Raw genomic sequence first — 5767 nt, 5'->3', positions numbered from 1 at the left:
CCCTTAGTGGGAGTACCATGCTGCTCAACATCAAATAGACCGAAATAGGACATGTCATGGGTAGGAAAGAGGAAGGAATTAAAATCAGCCAGATCCCAAGAAAGTCTGGTAATGGAGGATATTTAAAATTTATCTATCTTTGTTCTGATATAATTTCTAGGTTTGGGTTTGTTGGTTGGTTTTGGTTGGTTGGTTGTTTTATTTTTGTGGGGGTTGTTTTTTGTTTTTCTTTTTGTTGAGCTTTTTTCCATAGAGTGTGATAGACCAGTTATTGGCAAAATGTTTCATTTTCAGCAAAAGTGATGGTAGACCCAACAAATCACCTGTCTGATACAGAACTGTTCTACAGCTTGTCTCATTCCCTCACTGATGTTCTTGTATTGCTATGAAAGACTTTTCTGTCTGAGGGCATTGACCAGGATAGCTCCTGTGGCAGGGTCACATGTGGTTGTGCTGGTGGACAGTTAACTGCATCCTTTGACTTAATGCCACTTAACAACCCAGGTACGAATGGGTATGGGCACATTGGGAAGGGTTGAGCTTAGTCCATGTTAGATCCTCTCCTGTCTCTCTCAGCTTGAGAAATCTGTGTTTGTAAGTTCTTGTGTGCATGTTCTGGTCTGGAAATAAATACACTTTATTATAGGAAGCATAGGAATAAACCCTAATTTAGTGGAAGCTGGATCAGCCTCTCTTCCATTAAAAAAATACGAAACAACACATCACATTTCCTTTTTGTTTTGCTAATTATTTTTTAAGTCCAGACTTTACTACATTCATTAGTATTTTACAGCATAGTAAACAGGTAATCTCACAGGTTTGGCAAAAGTAGTTGAATCTGAGTGATGTGCTACATTACAGTTGCCCCAGCAGCAAATCCACTTCAAACAAGTTTGAGGGCATAACCACAGAAAAATTGAGTAAGCACACTTGAAAGGGCTGAAGCACCCATAGGTGGGGGCTTGAACTCAGGCAAACCTATTACACTGGCTTTGCTGGTGGACCAATCCTGGTGTGGAACCATCCCCTTAGTAGTCAAAGAGCTTTGTCACAGGGGCAGCTGTGAACTTGCTGCTATGAAAGAGGATGAGGTGATAGAGCTGTAAGGAAGCACATTTTTGCTTGCCTTGCAGCCTCAGCAAGCGAGATTCTGCTTTGATTGTACTGCCAGATGTCAAAGCAATGGTGTATTGCCAACCCCAGCCAACTAATGTCAGAGGAGGAAGTGTGAAGTGCTGACATGTATAATTATCATATAAAATACACTTTGTAAAGGATAGGTCCCAAAAGGCCCATAGCATATGCATGTACCTGCTTGGACAATGTGGTCTGTGCAGTGATGTGCATGCTACTTCAAGCACCCTGAGATACTTTACGTTATAAGAGGGGCTTATTGTGAAAGAGTATTTGGACATTTCCACTGTAAGCATAAAAATATATTGGAGGCAAGAGAGGTGATAAATAAGGGTTGCTCACAATATTTACTGTTTTTATGCTTCTCACAGGTGTGGGGTAGGAAAGGGATGAAGGGGCTGTTACTGCTGCTCTTAAGGGAGAAGAAAATGGGAGCACAGAGACCCAGAGGAACAGACCCAATTGTCAATGGTCCCATTGGTGAACCTGTGGAAATAATAGAGATTACAGACTGCATTAGGATAAATGCCTTCTCTACTAATAAGTTAAACAAGATGGGAAAAAAAGCCATGCGCAGAGATGTCAAAGCTTGAGCGATGAAACCACAGACATATTGTTCCCTTGGGTTCATGTACAGGCAGAGCTCCAAATCTAGCTCTCCCAGGTTTAGGAAGGGTCGTCTCCATCCTACCTTTTCCCCCACCCTGTACAGCAACCTGAGTCCTTAATAGCATTTAGCTTCTCCACTCCTTTCACAAAATCTGTGGATGCTTCATACATGTCAGGTCTCTATTTCCCTCCCCCTGTCAACTAGTTTAAATTTGGGTGATGCAGCTGACAGTGATGGGACTGGGAGGAGAAGGATGTGGATGGCAGACGGTGCTGTTACATAAGCCTGTAGGCTTTCAAAAGGAAATGCGGCTAAAAATTGAACATCCTGGTATTTTATATTGCTAATTATCAGAAGACACCATGAAACCTCTGCTAATGAGGAGCACAGTATATATGTGTTGAAGTGGACCATGTTTTCATCAGCACAAATATCAGGGTAGCAAAGTAGAAAGTCTGAGTAGCTTTTGGTTATTTAATTTGGGTATCAACATAGATTTTACATAGGGGAAGGATCTTAGGTTTAGTTAATTATTAAGCAGGTTTTCTTGCTGCCTGATCACCTTTGTAAAAAGGTTATTGTGAAAACACAGGAGAGAAATTTTGAAGCCTCATGATCATACTATTTTTCATGCCCTGATTACCTGGCCAAAATCCTACTCTCTGCTGAGTCAGTCTTTGCTGAGATTAGTGGAAATGCTTTTGATTTACAGTGGAATATGAATTAGCCAGAATGTACCCAGAGGAGAGAGAGAATGCTATTTAATATGATTAAAAAATGAGAAAGAGAAGCTGAAATAGCTTTTGTCTGTAGCACAATACTGTTCACAAAGAGTTGTGACATCTCTGCATATCCCAGGGCTAGAAAAGCATGATGTTTTGATATTTGCTCCTTTAAAAAAAAAACAAACAAACAAAAAAAACGCCCTGCTAACAATCACTTTTTTGGGCTATAACAGCTCCATATCCACTTAAAATTACTTGAAAGATACTGGAAGGCAAAGCACCCAGTAGGAATATGTAGTCATTGAAGTACCTTCTTCACAGTGTTCTAGAGATCCTGGTAGTGCAGGGGTTAACCTGAGGCTAGGGAAAGTGCTGGGAAGATAAGCATTGAGGGAGCCTTGAGGATGGGAAGGGATTTACTGTGAGCTTTGGAATATGTTCATTATAATTTTGCTCTGGAAATGAAGAGAAATTAATAAATATACTGAAAAGCAAGAGCATGGAGGAGACAGTGAAAGCAGCAGCAGTGTGGACATGGTAAGGATGCTCGCAACAAAGCAGCAATACTATTACAGCAGACACCAATGACTCTGTCAGATGCTCTCTGGACTCCCACCTGCCTGCAGCTGGATCAGCTGCCGAGGGCCAACATGCAACCCTGACCTGCTGTGGTAGCCCAGATCTGGACAATCACATGCAGGTCACCAGTAGGCAGGATTGCAGCAGCACTGGAGGATATCAAAGCCCCAGAACGGATTCTCCACCCCAGCACAAAAATTCTGTCCCTCACAAAGCACAGAGATGAGGCCTCCCCATTTCCTGTGCCAGCTGCTAGGATGTGCTGCCTCATTTTAACCAAATGGTAAATGAAGAGATAAGAAATCCAAATACCATGGCTGAAAGAGAAACCTCAATTCCTAGAAAAACTCCCAAGACTTTTCTGCTTCTTATTTCTTGGGTCTGCTCCCCTCATAAAATGGGCAACAACCAAGCAACTGGGGAAGAGAAAGGAAACTTAGATTACACAAAATTTTGCATCAGGGACTCTGGTTTGAGACCTCGGTTTCTATTTCAACCTAACTCTTCTCTTTGCTTCATTTGCTTCCCCTGGTTCCTTCAAGCACATTGCCTTACCAATGCAGCAGTAACAATGGACTTGCAGTGGGTGGGGAGATTCTTGTTTTTTTCCCCTCTTTTGGAAATACTTCAGAGCAACCATCTGTCAGCTCCCACCAGCCTGGAGAGCTGCTCTGACAGCAGATTCAGGCGGCATCTCCCTGCTCAGCAGCAGTACTGCAAAAGAAGCGGACTGGGTAAGAGCTGTGCAGGGCTCGGGAGCCGAGCTGGGGTTGCAGCTGGTGTGAACGCTTTCTCTGAAGTGAGAAACCACACCAAATAGATTCTCTCACACATGCACATGAAACTGCTTGTTTGCTACAGTCAGTCAAAAGCAGAGATTTTGTTTACTGCTTTCTGTGACAATGGGAAATACGGTGTGGCAGTGTAACAGCCTCCTGTCCAGTTTTGGTAAGATCACCAGGGTTAAGCAGTAGCTTGGTTGGAAATGTCCCATGGAAGCAATGTACTATAGGAAAAGGGCTGCTGGGAGCTGACCTGGTGGTGAACTGAGAAGAGATGAGGATCATAACTTAATAATTTCATGCATCTTTATTGTTTTCAGGAAATTTGCAAGAGGAATGGATAAATATCATGACATGGCAGAAGTCAGTACTGAAACCAATAAGCACCAAAATGTGATGAGTTTCTGCTGTGTTTATATTACACACGAACAGTGACTCTGCTTGCAGCAGTGAATGTCTCTGTTGCACATGGAACAACAGGAATCAAATCCTATATCCATCCATGTGTTTGTTCTGGATGAGCTGGTACAGTTATTCACTCAAGAAATAGACAACTAACTTGCATTTCCTTGAAACCCCATAAATCTGCTTTTGAAGGGCTTGTAGCTATATGCTGATGGAATACAATAATTCCAAATATTTAGTTACCAACTATTTACCAACTTGCCAAACTCTATGACAGATTTACCTAATACCAACAATAGACTGGGCATCAAAAAAAGCCCTCATAATGTTCTATATTTCAAAATTCCACCACCACCCCCAGCTCCAGACTTCCATGATTACACCAAACCTTTGTGCATTTTCCCCTCCTGTCTGGGAGATGACCTCCATTTCCCACCTTGACTTCTTCACATTCCCAGGCTATCATACCTTTTTCCTACCTCAACTGCTGTGTGAACAAATCTATACATCTTTTAACATAGTATAAGTCCTGCAGCCAGACTAACAAAATTATCCTAAATTATCTGTGGCTCTAAGGTGCAAACAGCCAGCTGGTACTGGCCACCAGTTTCTGGTGCTTTCAATCTACAGCTAGCATAGGTAGAGGCAGAGTGGATATTGCTGTACTCAGGTGCTATACATACCACAGCTGAAGCACAGATAGCTTTATTTCCAATAGGAGCTGATAATACACTTGCTTCTTATGTGGCAATATGGCTGCATATGGTCAGAGGCTCTAGGTAAATGAAATTTTTAAGTAATTTTCTTTTTAATGAAAATTTAATGCCTTAGAAATCCATGGAGGAAATAGAGGAAAAAGATCTTACTACATACAAGAAAAGCTCACTCTTGTTTGATCTGTCTCTTGTACCCTTTGGAAGCAGATATATTTATTTACAGCACAATCTCAGCTCCACTGAAGTCAGTGGGGAGTCTGCCACCAACTTCAGAGGCAGCAGGCTGGAGCTTTCAAGGAGGTGCCTCCAAGGCTGGTGCCTCCAAGGAGTGATCCGCTGAGCATGCTCACCTCCTCTGCTGCAGAAGCCACTAATGTATGCCCTTTGGCTGCTTGCTGTGCTAAACCCGCTTATCTGAACCATGACAGCATAAGAAGCAGTTTCAGCAATTAACCCACTTTTGCTGCCATAAAACTAATCAAGCTGCTTCTTTTTATTGACTAGGGCAGTCCATTTTAAGTTCCCAATGCTCAATTGTAGGGAGGGGACGGTAAGTTTTGCACATTTAAAATGGAGTATTGTATTCATTTAAGGAGCAGGAGGGGAAGAAAACAGCGAGCGATCCTTTCCCCATCTGAGGATTGACAGTTTGGCAGCCTCCAAAACAGAAAAGTCTTTGTTTATTCCATCATGGCCACAGTGCCCACAGCTGTCAGGTCAGCGCTCCCACACTGGCCAGCTCATCTCAGGAAGAACCACTGTGTCCAAGTCATCATGGACAAGCTGAACAGATCCATCAAAATGGGGTATGGGAGC

General features: G+C 42.6%; 1 long non-coding RNA gene across 2 annotated transcripts; it reads right to left on the bottom strand.

Annotated features, from left to right (window-relative positions):
* Positions 1 to 1455: 1455 nt before the first annotated feature.
* LOC133272067 (uncharacterized) lies at positions 1456 to 5225 on the bottom strand. Of its 2 annotated transcripts, none has more exons than XR_009744400.1 (4): positions 4919 to 5225; positions 3604 to 3762; positions 3361 to 3464; positions 1456 to 1620 (listed from the first exon to the last, which is right to left on the bottom strand). It is a non-coding gene; the product is annotated as an uncharacterized LOC133272067 (long non-coding RNA). The 2 variants fall into 2 exon arrangements; XR_009744372.1 differs by lacking the exon at positions 1456 to 1620 and adding an exon at positions 2571 to 2924.
* Between the last annotated feature and the right edge of the window lie 542 nt (positions 5226 to 5767).

The sequence above is a fragment of the Pezoporus flaviventris genome, unplaced genomic scaffold, assembly GCF_033815535.1.
Source record: "Pezoporus flaviventris isolate CSIRO_AGI_PZ_B2104156 unplaced genomic scaffold, CSIRO_AGI_Pfla_v1 ptg000001l, whole genome shotgun sequence".
NCBI classification, from domain to species: domain Eukaryota; kingdom Metazoa; phylum Chordata; class Aves; order Psittaciformes; family Psittacidae; genus Pezoporus; species Pezoporus flaviventris.
This window is presented reverse-complemented; position numbering and strand designations above follow the sequence as displayed.